The sequence below is a fragment of the Diabrotica undecimpunctata genome, chromosome 6 (genome assembly GCF_040954645.1).
Source record: "Diabrotica undecimpunctata isolate CICGRU chromosome 6, icDiaUnde3, whole genome shotgun sequence".
NCBI classification, from domain to species: Eukaryota; Metazoa; Arthropoda; class Insecta; order Coleoptera; family Chrysomelidae; genus Diabrotica; species Diabrotica undecimpunctata.
In genome coordinates, this window is record NC_092808.1 from 70,823,345 (window position 1) to 70,839,034 (window position 15,690).

The window sequence follows — 15,690 nt, forward strand, 5'->3', positions numbered from 1 at the left end:
CTCGAGTATCGGTTTGATTTTGAGTCTTTCTCTTATTTCTTCATTTCTGATTCTATCAGTTCTTTTTACTCCTATCGTTCTTCTGAGGTATTTCATCTCTGCTGCCTGAATTCTGCTCTGATGTCTTTTGTTTAATATCCAATTTTCTGCTCCATATGTCACTGTAGGTCTATATATGGTTTTGTATATTGTCATCTTGGTCTTTGTTGATATTTCTTTGTTATTAAGGAATCCTCTATTTAGTGCTTGGAATAGTTTTCCTGTGTTTTCCATTCTGTTGTTATTACTTACAAATAAAAATGTTACAAAAAACAGATCATGAATCACTTAAGGTTTTCATTTTTTTTTTATTTTTTTTTATTTAAAATTAACGTGTCTCGACAGCTTATGGTCATTGACACGGGTACAGTAGTTTACAACATTATACATATTCTATATAGGTATAGGTACAAGAATTTAATATGAACATTTTTTTTTATAGAAAGGTTAGAACAATAAAGCTTATCACTATGCACTGTTTATATTAGCTGAAATAAACCTGTTTCTTTTAAAAATCTGTCAAGAACACTGTCAAAACGGTTTGGAACACTGAGAATGTCTTTAAGATTTCCTTTTAGACTGTGCTTGTTTCTGGAAGAATCATACTGGCAGCAGTTCACTATCACGTGTTTGATGGAAAGGACGTTATTACAGTAGTGGCATACTGGAGGGTTTTCTGATGCCATAAGGTATCCATGTGTGAGACGTGTATGCCCTATTCGTAGTCGGTGAATAACTGATTTTTCTTTCGTGTTCATAGAGGAGATATTGACGCGAGATAAGTTGGGCTGAACTTCATGCAGCTTAGTTTTTGTTTTACTCCACAGGTCCGCCCATGAGCTGAGGATTTTTTGTTTTACCAATATTTTAAGATCCATGTGGATTTGGACCTCTTGGAAGGCTATGTCAGAAGAACATGCTGCTTTAGCGGCTTGGTCTGCTTTTTCGTTTCCCAATATACCAACATGAGATGGAGTCCAGATCATTATGACTTTTATGTTAGCAGAATATAGTTGGTTGCAGATAGTGTGGATTTCCTGGACTAGTGGGTTTTTCGAGAAAATGCATCTTATTGAATAAATCGAGGAAAGAGAATCAGTGCAAATGGCGATTTTTATGCTTTCATTTGAAGTAGGATGGATTGAAGTCTTTAATGCTTGGAGTATTCCATATAATCCTGCGGTATAGATACTACAACTTTTAGGCAATCGCACAGAGCTTATTGTCGTCGTCAGTGTGGACACAGCGGAGCCACAACAGTCTTTATTCTTGGACGCATCGGTGTATAAAATTTTATCAAATTGTGTTAAGTTAAGGATGTTTTGGAAGGATTTTCTAAGGATTAAGTTTAGGGTTTCTGTTTTGTCGAATCTGCATAAATCAGTATTAAATATTGGAAGATTGTTCATCCATGGAGCTGTCTTGGGGGTATAAATAGAAGTAGTATTGGAAATGTTGATGGAATCTAATAAAGGAGATAATATTTGTGGTAATGTGAGAGACTGATTGGAAGCGTTTACTGGGGGAGGTTCTATGGGATTGTTTAGATTTATTACCGGGTTACTTGGGTTTGCTGATATTCTTACAAAGTATGAAAGTAGAAGCTGCTGCCTTCTTAGATGGAGTGGTGGCTCTGAAGATTCAACGCACAGACTTTCAGCGAGGCTTGATTTGAAAACACCGAGGCATAGTCGCAGGGATGTATTTTGAATCGTGTTTAGAGACTTTAGTAGGGAGCTACTAGATGTCATATAAGGAATACTGCCATAATCTAGTTTAGAGCGAATTAACGCTCTATATATTTTAAGAAGAGATTCTTCGTCAGCTCCCCAAGAGAAGCTAGCAAGAGATTTAAGTAAATTGATTCTTTGGGTACAGTTTCCTTTAAGTTTCTGAATATGCTGTCTCCAGATTAGCTTTTTATCAAAGGTGATACCAAGAAGTGTCAACTAATTAACTGTTTGTAAACGAAGTCCGTTTAGAGTTATAGAAGGTGGATTAGGTCTATGCTTTTTGGTAAAGTGAATTACTTTGGATTTAGGAGCTGAAAACACAAATCCAGCACGCGTAGACCAGGTGTCTATTTTGTTTATTGTGTTTTGTAGCAAAGTGCTGGTGGTAGCTGTGACTCTACCTCGGCAGTATAATATAATATCATCAGCATATATCGAGTACCTGACTGGTGGTTCTATATATAAGGAAAAGTCATTCATGCTAAGTAAAAATAAGGTAGTGCTTAAGACTGAGCCCTGAGGCAAACCGTTGTCCAAAGCGTGTGGTTTTGATATTTTTCCATTTGTTAATACTCTAAAATATCGACTTGTTAAAAAAATTTTTAAAAATAAATAAATGTTACCAGTTAAATTATATTCCGTTAATTTTCTTAGAATTAGAGGTCTTTGTACAGTGTCGAAGGCACTTTGGATATCTAAAGTTTCTGCTATGACTTCGCTTCTATTCGAAAATGCATTAACAATGTCAGTATGTAGTGTGACCAGGTTATCCATTGTACTTCGATTTGATCTGAAACCTGTTTGGAATGGGTCAAGAATATTATTTCTTTCTAGATACCATAGTAAGCGTTTATTGACCATCTTTTCTAACAGTTTACATAGTGAACAAGTGAGAGAAATTGGTCTATATGATTTTAGAAGATTTGGAGATGAGTCATTCTTTTTAATAGGAATTGTAGTTGCTTGTCGCCATAACGTTGGGAACTGGTTTTGAGACCAGATCTTATTATACAACTCTAGCAGTTTAAGATGTGTGTCTGGATGTAGATTTTTTAAGAATATTGATGGGATATCGTCAGGACCGGCTGCTGAGTTTTTCAATGAAGATATGGCTTCGTTTAATTCTAGGAGATTAAAAGGAAGATTCATAGAGCTGGTGTTAGAAAATATTTTGGGGCTGGAAATGTTGGTATCTGAGTTATTGGGAAGATTCGGAATATTTGACTTATCTGAAAGGTGAGAGGCAAAGATATCTGCAATATGTTGATCATCGGTAACTGTATGATCCTGCAGGGAGATGGCGGCTATTTTGCTGGATGCATTATGACCTTTCATACGTCTTATCTTTGACTACATTTGCGCAGGAGAAGTATCTTTTGTGATTGAACTAACGTATTGATTCCATGAGGCTTTCTTACTTTCTTTTAAAATACGCCTAGAATTGGCCCTGAGTTTTTTAAAATTTATTAAATCCGTGGTGGTACGGGTCTTCCGGAATGTATTTAATGCTTTTTTGCATTGTTTGACAGCTATTTTGCACGACTCATTCCACCACGGAACAGGTTTCTTAAAAGGATCAATTGCGCATTTACCAATACATTCCTCAGCAGATTCAGTTAAACAGTTATTTAATAGTTTTACATCTGTATCTATATCATTGTTAAAAAGTAATTCATCGGTTTTTCCCTTAACGGTGGTTCTGAAAAGATCCCAGTTTGCTTGAGTGATTTTCCATTTTGTTATAATTCTTGAGGGCATTTTTGACTGGTCAGAGATAAAAATAGGAAAATGATTACTATCATAGAGACTGTTTAATGTGTACCATGAAAGTAAAGGAAATATTCCGAAATTACAGAAAGATGAATCTATGGAAGAGAAACTACCTGATTGGATGTGAAAGTATGTACTACTTCCTGAATTTAGTAAGTTTATATTTACGTTATTTAGGAAATTTTCGATTGTTTTACCTCTTCCAAATGTGTTTTCGGATCCCCACATAGTATTATGTGCATTAAAGTCACCTACTAAGATAAAAGGTGTAGGAAGCTGAGAAGTTAAATCTTCAAGATCGGAACTTATTAAACAGTAGTTTGGAGGGATGTATATGTAACAAATTGTAATTTTGTAGGGACACCAAGCTGTAATGGCTATAGCTTCGAGGTTTGTATTTAGCGGAAATTCTTTATGGAAAATATCAGTGGAAACAAAAATTGATGCTCCGCCACTGGCACGAAGTTGGGTAGTTCGAATATAGTGGTAACCTGTAAAATTTTTAAGTTGTCCGGAATATTTATCAGTGAAGTTTGTTTCTTGTTGGCATAGAAAGTCAGGAGAAGACTCAGATATGAGCTGTTCAAGGCGTGGACGACGGGGATAAAATCCGTCACAATTCCATTGTATCAGTGTGAAGGTTGAAATTAATATGTAGAGTGTTTGGATGTTTGCGAGGTTTGTGAACTATCAAGACAGGTATTCTTTATCACAAGCATCCTGGGAATTATCAAAACTGTTTATACTTTCAGAATCATCTGTTGCAGAATGTATTTTAGTTTTAATTTTTTTAATTAAGCGTGTAATTCTGATTTTTGTAGACCTATCTTTAAAATTAGGGTTTATTGATTGCAAAGTTAGAATGCGTGATTTAATATCTGTTGTGAATTTAAATGCTTCTGAGACAGGGTCACAGCTGCCGTAAGCGTTCTCGATAAAGGCAATTATATTATCAGGGGGAACTGCAAAAGCTTCTGGGTTTTGTTTATAGGCTTCGTGTATTGCTTGCTTGAAGTCAGTGGATAGACTGGGGTCGAGAGAAGAACTACATTTTCGTTTCTTTTTTGTGTTGGAGGTGCTAGAGGAACTTGGAACTGTTTGTTTGGGAGGAAACATAGTTTGTTCTATTGCAGGGTTTTCCCCAGATTGAAGGTTCTTCTCGCTTATAGATGATACAGATGACCGTGGCCTTTTCTGTGAAAGATGAGAACTTAAACATAGTTTATCTGACTTTTCAGATATTGTATCATTTTCGCAATTCTCTGGGGAAGAAGACAAATAAAGTAGATTTGTTTGGGAGGGAGATGATTCAGAATGAGATGGAAATTGTGTATTCTGTTGCTGTGACGTTGATTCGGTGGATGGATTTGGGAGGACATGGGAAACAGTAGGATTTTCAGATGATAAGTTGTCAGATGAAGTATTGGGACAATTGGAAGCAACATGTCCTGATTGTTTGCATAAGAAACATTCCATTTTGTCCATAGACAGAAAAATTCTATTATCATTGCCTTCAAAAGGAATTAACAAGGAGGTGTGAAGCTCAAAATTATCAGAGGAAGGAAAAATATATACTTGACGGCGGAAGCTAAGGATGTGGGAGTATTCATCACCTGGAATGCCCGCTTTAAGAAAGGACACGGGGGAGGCTATTTGGAAACCAAGACTTTTCACTGCATTTTCGGCCAGTTCATGGAGAATGTAAGGAGAGATGTTCGTAATTAATATTCTTTTTGTTGGGGAGACAAGTTTACGAACACTTAAAATAAGGCGTTCGATTTGAACGGTTGGATGGGATTTCAGAAGTTGATCAACGAGATTTGAGTTCACTAGATATATGCAGATCCTATTGTTAGATATTCTGGATGCAAAGGAAATATTTTTTGGTCCGATGATGTCACCAATGGCTTTAACGTAGTCTAGAAGTTTAAGGTTTTCTTCTGCGTGAAGAACTATCGCCTGTTCTTTTTTTGGGAAAGATGGTTTCGGTGTAGATTTTGCAGCGGTTACGTATGAAAGAGATGTAGTTGCTGGAATGTTGTTTGTAGCAGTTTGAAGGGCCATTGTTAAGGTAGAAACTGTAGGAGTATTGTTTATATTTGTACTGTTCATGTAAATACAGACAGTAACCTCGTTTTATTTCTCTTCTTTAACTAATTTTGCTATCCAAATTTGTATTAAAATCCATTGAATTGGATGGCCAGCAAGAACCAGCAGACTGGTAAAACCCGTCTCTGGTATGCACTTTGTATAAATTAAATATAATTTATATGATTTAATAATATAACAAAAGCAATACACAAAACAATACGTACAAAACTTGTCCAGAAATCACTTTTCGAAATTACACTATTAAATCTAAATTAAACACTAATTACTACCGATAAGGCAAACTGGATTTTAATTGTACTTGGCACACGTCTTACTCGTTCGAGTGCTATTTATAGAACAGGAATCGGTTTTCATTTAAAATAGATTTATTACTATCAACTAGTAAATATCGTGTCAACTAAAATTGTACATAAACGTACTGTGGCTTCTAAATCTTCCTATATCTAAATAAGTTTAAAGCATTTAAATATTTTATTTTATTTGGAAGTGTATTACAAAAATTTGGTCCGAGGTAAGTAAAACATTTTAATTCTATGTGTTTAAAACAAAAAACATTTGTATGAGAAATGAACAAATTAGGTATTTAGAAATAAATTTTACCGGATAATACATACATTCCATAATATTTGAAAAAAGTGATTTTAAATTAAAATAATGTTACTTCCATAATAAATAAATGGTTTTTTACAGATGGCTGGAAATATTTGTTGTTATTACAAATGTGGTTTATCACCATACACAATTCATGGATTAACCCTTTGACTGCGGGAACCGCATATTTGCGTAATTTCATTAGTGCACGAGATGTGCGGGAAACGCATAAATGCAAGAGGGCTAACCGCTTCGCTGCGGTTAGCGATTATTTGCGTATAACCAAAATATTATGTCATTAGATGTTTTCTAATTGGAAGGGCGTGAACCACCTACCTGAAGTGCCTAGATCGGGATGGGTGGGAGCAACTGTGAAGGTGTCTAGAGCGGGATGGGTGGGAGGAACTGAGAAGGTGTTTAGTATTGCGAATGCGTTGTTGCAGTAAAGTGAATATTGTCGCTTAGAAAATTACGTTGTGTTTGAAATCATAAATACTGAAAATAAGTATTACATCATGCCGCCGCCACCTAAAACGGGTAAATATTATTCGATGGCGGAATTGGAAGAAATTGTGACACAAAGTGATTCAGACGATGAGTTTTTATTTGAAAGTGATATATCTGATGATTCAGCTGAAGAAATTGAACAGAAAGTTATAAATGAGCATCTATCGAGTTCTACTATAGACGAGGTAGACGATCAACATGAGACTGACGTGGGTGACGAGCAAAAGGAAGAGAATCATACTGATAGAATCGACGAAAACCTGAAATGGGAAAGCGTAAACATTCAGCCGCGTATATTTCCTTTTGATTCTAGTAATTCTGGGCATAATATTCCAGATCTTTTTGATAACTGTTCCGAGTACGAACGTTTCCAAGTATTTTTTGGAGAGGATATAACCAGTTTCATAGTCACTGAAACTAATAAATTTTATAAATACGTTGTTGACAGCAAAGAGCTTGGGCCACGTTCCAGATTGAAGGAATGGAAAGACACAGATGCAAAGGAAATTCATCGTTTTTTTGCCCTAAACTTCCTGATGACACGGGTGAAAAAACTTCAAATACAAGAGTACTGGTCAACGAATTGTTTGATTGAAACACCTGCTTTCAAGAAAACAATGGCACGAGGCCGATTTTTAGCAATACTTAGTATGATGCATTTTTCGGATAATAATTTGGCAAGGAATGATGATACATTACATAAAATTCGAAGAATTTTGAATCATATGAGAGTCAAATTTACAGAATCGTTTACCCCATACAAAGAATTATGCATTGATGAAAGTGTAATGCTATATAAGGGGCGTCATTTTTTCAAGCAATACATACCCTCAAAGCGGCATCGATTCGGTGTGAAATTTTTTTGTCTTGTGCGACTCATCTACTGGGTATATATTAGATTTTGTGATTTATACTGGAGCAACAACAGAAACTGTGAATTCTAGTTTCGGAAAATCTGGAGGTGTAGTTCAAACTCTTCTTGACCCCTATTTGGACAAAGGTCATATATTATTTGTAGATAATTGGTACAGCAGTCCTGATCTGTTTTTATGGTTACATGATCGTTGCACTAACGCTTGCGGGACTGTGCGTAAAAGTAGAAAACAAATGCCAAAAATGGAGGAACAGTTAAAAAGGGGTGAGTCTCTATTTCGTACCGCTAAAAACCAACTAATTGCTATTAAGTGGTGTGATAAACGAGACGTATTCATGCTTAGTACAGCACATGACAAACATGTAGTAGATACCGGAAAAACTGATAGTAGCCAAATTTCAGTTGAATTTGATTTCGCAAATGATTGAATTAAATTTAGATGACTTCTTATACAGGCCAGGAAGAGCAGAAAATCCAGCTCCATATCGTTTAACTGGTAGACATTTCGGTAGACATTTCCCAACAAAAATTGCCTTAAGAAACCAAAACCACTCGACAAGCAGAAAAAGATGTTTTGTTTGTAGCAAAAATAAATTGCGGAAAGAAACCGTTTACATGTGCGAACCATGCGATGTCGGGTTGTGCGTGACACCTTGTTTTGAAAAATATCATACTCTACGAAATCTGTAATGTCAGATAAGTTTAAAATTATTTTGTATTTGTATTTTTTTGAGAAAAATCATTAGTTTAAATTTTTCTTGTGCCATTTTTTTGATATTAAAATTGATTTTTGGGTTATTTAGTTTTTTTTTTTCGAGCCTGTAATCCTTTATTTTTTATATTTATGGTAAAATGAAATGTTTAGTTTCCGTTAGTTTATATATATATATATATATATATATATATACATATACATATATATATATATATATATATATATATATATATATATATATATATATATATATATATATATTGTTGTGATCTGCTTTATGATGTTTTATTATTAATTAACACTAATTTAATTAATCCAATTATTTAATTAATTAATTCACTAATTTATGCAGAGTCATATAAATCAATTACTATTAAAAATTCTCAGGGTGCCTTTTTAATTTTACTTTAATCAGTTTACTTTATATATCTCTTCTAGTGGGTTCAGTATCTCCTAGTTGCTCATAATCGGGATAGAACAGGAAACGGAACTAACATTAAAACAACATTAATATGCACACAAATTATTATTTATTTTCAATAAGCAATATGATGAATATTAATAAATAACTTTTGTGGGCAATTATCTTTCCCAACAAACTCCTATACTCCAAATTTAATTTTAATTACAAACTATCTATTGATCTGTTTTATAATAATATCTACTAACAAAAATGACCATATAAAAATATAGTTTATTCACAAAAAAAAATAACTCTTTGAAACTTGGAATCTTAGTTCGTATGCTTATATTTGATTTTATCTTTAGAATACCTATCTTAAAATTTTCTTTCATTCAAATTATTTGACTGACCTTTATTTTTTACATCAATGATGTCTCCTCTCGATCAAACCACAGTTATTTCCTTGATTGATTATGTCCGGCTACCATCAAATCTTTCCCGTTCTCAGCATCGATCCAAACCGCATACCAGCAAACTACTCCTCCAAAAACACAAGCCCAAGCCTCTTTTGACCGGTACTCTTTATTCACAAATTCTCCTTTCTTTCTCAATTATATCTCGTGAACTATGCAGACTCAAAAGAGGTATTAATCTTCTCGATTTTGATCTGCTCTCAGCTTCCACCTTTTTCACTAACAAACGAAAACACTGGTACTCAGATTGACTACACGAAAACACGTCTTCTCTTCTGGTCTGACGGTAACATAATAATCTTTTCAATCTCCCCAGACAACCTTCTCAACTCTCTCATTCCCCATCATTCCTTTTTAACCAATCATAAGCATTCATCTTTCCCACTAATTTTCGATTTAGAAAATTTCCAACATAATATTTAAAACAAATAAACTACTTTCACTCAAATTACTTTTCAGAAACCATTAACAATTTTGCCTTTTTCAACAGAAATGAGTTTCCAAATTCTTGTTATCTCATATCTAAATCTAATTCTTATTTACTTTCGAAAAATGCCCACCGCAAAATACAATTACAAGTTTATTCTTAAATCTATAATTATGCGAGGTTCCATTGTCCTTTCACTATTCACTCAGTCTTTCAAGGAAAAACTCGTCCGGGTACCGTCACGGAACAATGTCTTCTCTTATTCTAACTATTACAAATAAGTACAGGGTTGTATTTTAACTTATATGCCCGCGGTATATTAAAATAATAAAAAAACTCTTTATTCTATTTCTGATTGATAAACTGATCCATAACAATATATATATATATATATATATATATATATATATATATATATATATATATATATATATATATAAAATAATAAAGTAAAAAAAATCATAGAATTCTGAAAATTAAGTCAACTGTAACCTAAAAACCAAAAATATTTGCTTCACTGCGGGAGACGTCTATTAGCGCCGCAGCGACGGGATGCAGATCCTCTCAGTCGCTCCGCAGCGAAAAGGTTAAGAATGTTCAGATTTCCGACAAAAAATCCTTCGACTTGTCAAACATGGATATTACACTCTGGTAAGTAAATAGAAACTTTTTTTATATTCTTTTATTTTACACCGCTTCTTACGTAATTAACTTAAAAAAATGTTTATTTATTTTCATTCATTTTTTTGTTATTGCCAAGTTGCACGCGTCATATTTGAGATGCATTAATTTAAATTTTACGTTTTCGTTGGTATTATAATTATGATATAATAAACTTCGGAAAAACAAATTAGTGAATAAATATCAAGTTAATAAACATAAACAAAGTATTAGATATTTAAATATGTATTTCTTTAGCTATTTTTTGTTATTGTATTGAAAAGTAGAAATAAGTTCATCTTTATCGGAGAACTAATTTATACACCAGTCCATCTGGGAAAAAATCATTGATTTCACGTAAAAATATTATACAGATATTTGAAGGTTCTAAAAGATATATGAGGGTTAGTTAATAATAAATCTGTGAAGACATGCAGGAGATTTTGGTTTGTTTTTGTTTAAACAATTTTAAAAAGTGAGAGGTCATTCTTTTGCCTATAAAATGTTTTTTATCCAGTTTAGAGAAAAATAGTTAAAATAAAAATTGTATATCTCATAAAGTTCTTCCATTTGCGAGTTTCTAAATTAAAATATATAAAGAATTCACCAAAATAGTTGCAAAAAACCCTTAATTTTGCAGAAAATTATAACTTTTAATAACTTTGTTTTTTCATAATGGTATGTAATGTAACTAATAAAAATAGTGACGATTTGTTTATCATTTAAAGTGATTATTTAAACAACTTTTTGTTGAGCTGCCCCAGTTAAAAAAAAATTATGTTTTACGTGCCACAGAAGCCAAGATATTCCAAATTTTCATTTTCATTTGCAATAAGCATATGAAACGTGGCAAATGTTATCATATCCGCTGGTAACTTTAACATCCTAATATATAAGACTAAATAATGTAAACTAAATTGTAACATATAACTTTTAACGGGTTTTTACCCAGATATTTAGTGGCTCAAAACATGTACACCTAGACACTGATAATGGAATATGGATTTCGAAAACGTTTTGTCTTCATGACATAGCCCGTTTGGATTTTTTAATTTATATACCTTTTATAAAGGATTCTAACAAAATTTTTTTGTGATACATGGTATACAGCCAGCTACAGGAACTTAATGAAGAAGAGATAGTCGATTTAATATTTCAACTTCCCTTCCCGTATATTCGTATTGGTGACTTTAATGCCCATAACAGAATTTGGGACTCATTCCGTACCTTTGGTAAAGGCAAAGGTATTAAAAACATCTTAAATTGTTCAGACACATTTCTGTTAACTACTGGACTTAATAACCATTTTAACGTCTCCTCGGGATTATTTTCAGCCATTGATCTTAGCCTTTGTGACTCCAAAATTTCACCTTCCCTCGCCTAAGAAGTTTTTGATGGCCTACATGATAGCAACCACTTTCTTATCATCATATCCAGCTCCTCCAATAAGTAAACCACTATTAGAAGTTTCTGGAACTTTAAAAACACTGATTGGTTAAAATTTAATTCTTAAATTGAAATATTATTATTTCAGCGGATATTAATATTATTATAAATTTGTTATACGAATGCTTACTTACTGCTGCCAAATCACTTATCGGTAAAAAAAACCATCTCTTCTACTCACAAAATGGTAATATGGTGGAACTCTGATTGAAATATTGCCATTCGTTTATCCAAGATTGCTTTAAATAAATATCGGTGAACCCAGGAAAATCTTCTAATACACCAACAAATTAAAGCTAAAGCCAAATTCGTTATTAAGCAAAGAAAAACATCCTCTTGGCCAAATTACACTTCCTTCCTAACACACAATGCAAACTCCACTTATTTATAAAAAAATCTGTTTCACAAATCCAAGGCAACAAAACTAACCTTCATCCTATGAATCTATTCATCCTTCATTCCTATATCCTAACTATTTCTCCTATCATCTTCATATTCATAATTATAATACCAACGAAAACGTAAAATTCAAATTAATGCATCTCAAATATGACGCGTGCACCCTGGCAATAATAAAAAATGATGAATGAAAAAAAATAAACATTTTTTTAAGTTAATTACGTAACAGAAACGGTGTAAAATAAAAGAATATAAAAAAAGTTTCTATTTACTTACCAGAGTGTAATGTCCATGTTTGACAAGCCGAAGGATTATTTGTCAGAAATCTGAACATTCTTAATCCATGAATTTTGTATGGTGATAAACCACATTTGTAATAACAACAAATATTTCCAGCCATGTGTAAAAAACCATTTATTTATTATGGAAGTAACATTATTTTAATTTAAAATCACTTTTTTCAAATATTATGGAATATTTGTATTATCCGGTAAAATTTATTTCTAAATACCTAATTTGTTCATTTCTCATACAAATGTTTTTTGTTTCAAATACATAGAATTAAAATGTTTTACTTACATCGGACCAATTTTTTTTTTATTTAAACAAAAATGACCCTGCATCAACTACTAAGAGTTATTAGCAGGGGGTACAAACACAAATTACAAGTATTCAATTTCTTACAATGTATATATAACTTAAATATATTCTATTAAATATTGTAAAATTTAATGTCTTTCAAATATTTCAGCACTTGGTTGAACTGGCAGCTTATTAGATCCTTCATGTTGGTAGAGAGGTTATTTTTTCTTCTTTCTTGGGTGTATGTTTTGCATTCTAACAGAACATGTTTCACAGTGATTTGTGTCTTGTAGTTGTGGCAGAAAGGGATGGCTTCTTTATTTATTAAGTGAATATGGGTTGCTATAGTATGGCCTATTCGTAGTCGAGTTATTATCACTTGTTCACAACGTTTGGGTGGGAGTGGTAAGGTGGTGCCGAAATCTTTTAATTTGTTGGATGTGGAATTCCAGTTACTCTGCCATAAGTTGTTAATATGTCTTTTAATGGAGGTTTTGTGGTCGTTTCTTGTTAGCATGTGTGACACAGGGATGCTTTCATCTAGTGCAGCTTCATTCGCAAGTTGGTCCACTGCTTCGTTTCCCTTGATTTCCACATGTGATGGCACCCATAAAAAAGTTATTTCTATGTTGTTTGTTGATAGTAGTATGAGTTCATTTTTTATTAACATTATAATTTCATTTGATGGATACAATTGCTGTAAAGCTTTTAGTGTACTTAATGAGTCAGATATTATAATATAATGAGGTGCGGATTTTCTTCTGCAAACTTTCAGTGCCTCCAAAATAGCCAATGCTTCTCCAGTAAATATGCTACAACTCGGAGGGAGTCGTATTTTAAAATAGTCTGCTCCATGTATGTAAGCCGCTGCTAGTCCTGATTGAGTTTTTGATGCATCAGTGTAGATATGTTCAGAATTTGGATATAGGGATATTATTTCATGGTATGATTGATGTATTACTGTTGGGTTAGTGCATGTTTTGGGATAGCGAGTAAGAGATGTATTTACAATTGGTGGATTAGTTGACCAAGAGGGAGAGTTTTGGGTTGGATTTATGATGGCACTAAACTGCTCACAGTCGTAATCACTGAATTTAATTCTTTCATGAAAAGGGAGTGTATTCATAGGTTTATTTTTGTAATTATTGATACATTTAGGTTTTAAGATATTTGAATGCATGGGATTTTGATGATTTGATGATACACGAGTTGCATAATTTAGTGACAATTGTTGCCTTCGTAAGTGTAAAGGTAATTCGTTAGCTAATACTTGAAGGCTATTGGTTGGGCTAGTTCTAAATGCGCACAGAGCAATTCTTAGTGACGTTGATTGAATTGAGTTTAGTTTTTTTAATGTAGTTTTTTTGGCAGTTATTTATTGCAATCAGAAACAATGTTGGGCTTAAAATGGAGCCTTGTGGAATTCCATTTTCAAGAGAGCATGGACTAGAGTTATAACCGTTAGCTCTTACTTCAATGTGTCTATGAGTTAAGAAATTTTGTATAAAAGCTAGTATGTGAACCTCAATTTCAAATTTCTGTAGTGTTTTTAAGATGTTATATTTCCATGCAGTGTCGAAAGCTTTATTGATATCGATAAAAACAGCTAGTAATTTTTGATTGTGTAGAAATGCTTCATGGATTTCAGACTCAAGCGCTACTAAGTTGTCGGTAGTGGATCTGCCTTTACGAAACTCACTTTGATAGGAGGACAATAACATTGAGTTTTCTAGATGCCCTACTAGTCTGTTATTTATAATCTTTTCCATTAGTTTACACATACTACATGTCAAGGAGATTGGACGATATGACAAGGGATCGTCTTTAGGTTTGTTGGGTTTAAGAATTGGGATGATAATTGCATGGCACCATATCTTGGGAAATATATTATTAAAAAATATTGTGTTAAATAGTTCTAGGAGGATAAGTTTAGCTGATTCTGGAATATTTTTTAAGAAAATAGGTGGAATATCATCTAGACCGGAAGTGGTATTTTTAAGACAGTTTAGAGAATAATCAAATTCTTGTTGAGTTATGTTTTCATTTAGGGGCGATTTGCTGTCATGTATTGAAATTTTAAAGGATTCTTCATGATTTTTGTATTTAATGAAATTTGAGTTTAGGTTGCTATCACTATAATTTAGTTGATACACATCGGCTAATACGTTAGATATGTCTTTTTTGTCGGTAACAAGATTATTATTGTAAGAAAGAGTATTAATGTTGATGAAGCTGTTTGATCCTTTAAGGTTTCGGATCTTTTTCCAGATGGTTTCGATAGGAGTTGAGGGGTTTATTGAGGCAACATAATTATGCCAAGACTATCTTTTACTTTTTTTATTTAAATATCGAGTTTTTGCCCTCAGCTTTTTAAATTCCAGGAGATTAGCATCTGTTTTATGTTTTTTAAGAATATTCAGTGCGTGTTTGCTTGCAGATAATGATTTGGCAATTTGATCATTCCACCAGGGTACCGGTGTCCTATTGCAACTTTTTGTTTTACCGATAGCTTTATGCGCTGCCGATATAATTATATTATTTAATGTACATATGTTTTTGTCAATATTTCTAGATAATGTGAAGTTGCATAGTTTTTCATCGATATACTGCTGAAAAAGGTCCCAATTAGCGGTTTTTATTTTCCACGTCTGGTAAATTGGATGTGTTGTTTCTTGTTTGTCATTTAGGATGTCAATTATGATTGGAAAGTGGTCACTGTCATATAAGTATTTTAGTGTCTTCCATTGTAATATAGTTGCCAGTGATGGACTGCATAGTGAGATATCAATAGATGAAAGATTCCCATTATAGGAATTAAACCTGGTGGGTTCCCCAGTATTCATAAGTATTAGATTTGAATTATTGAATGTGTTTTGTAATAAGTTCCCGCATTTGTCTGTTTTTGAACTTCTTCAAGTGGTGTTATGGCAGTTTGTATCCCCTAATAAGATTAGTGGAG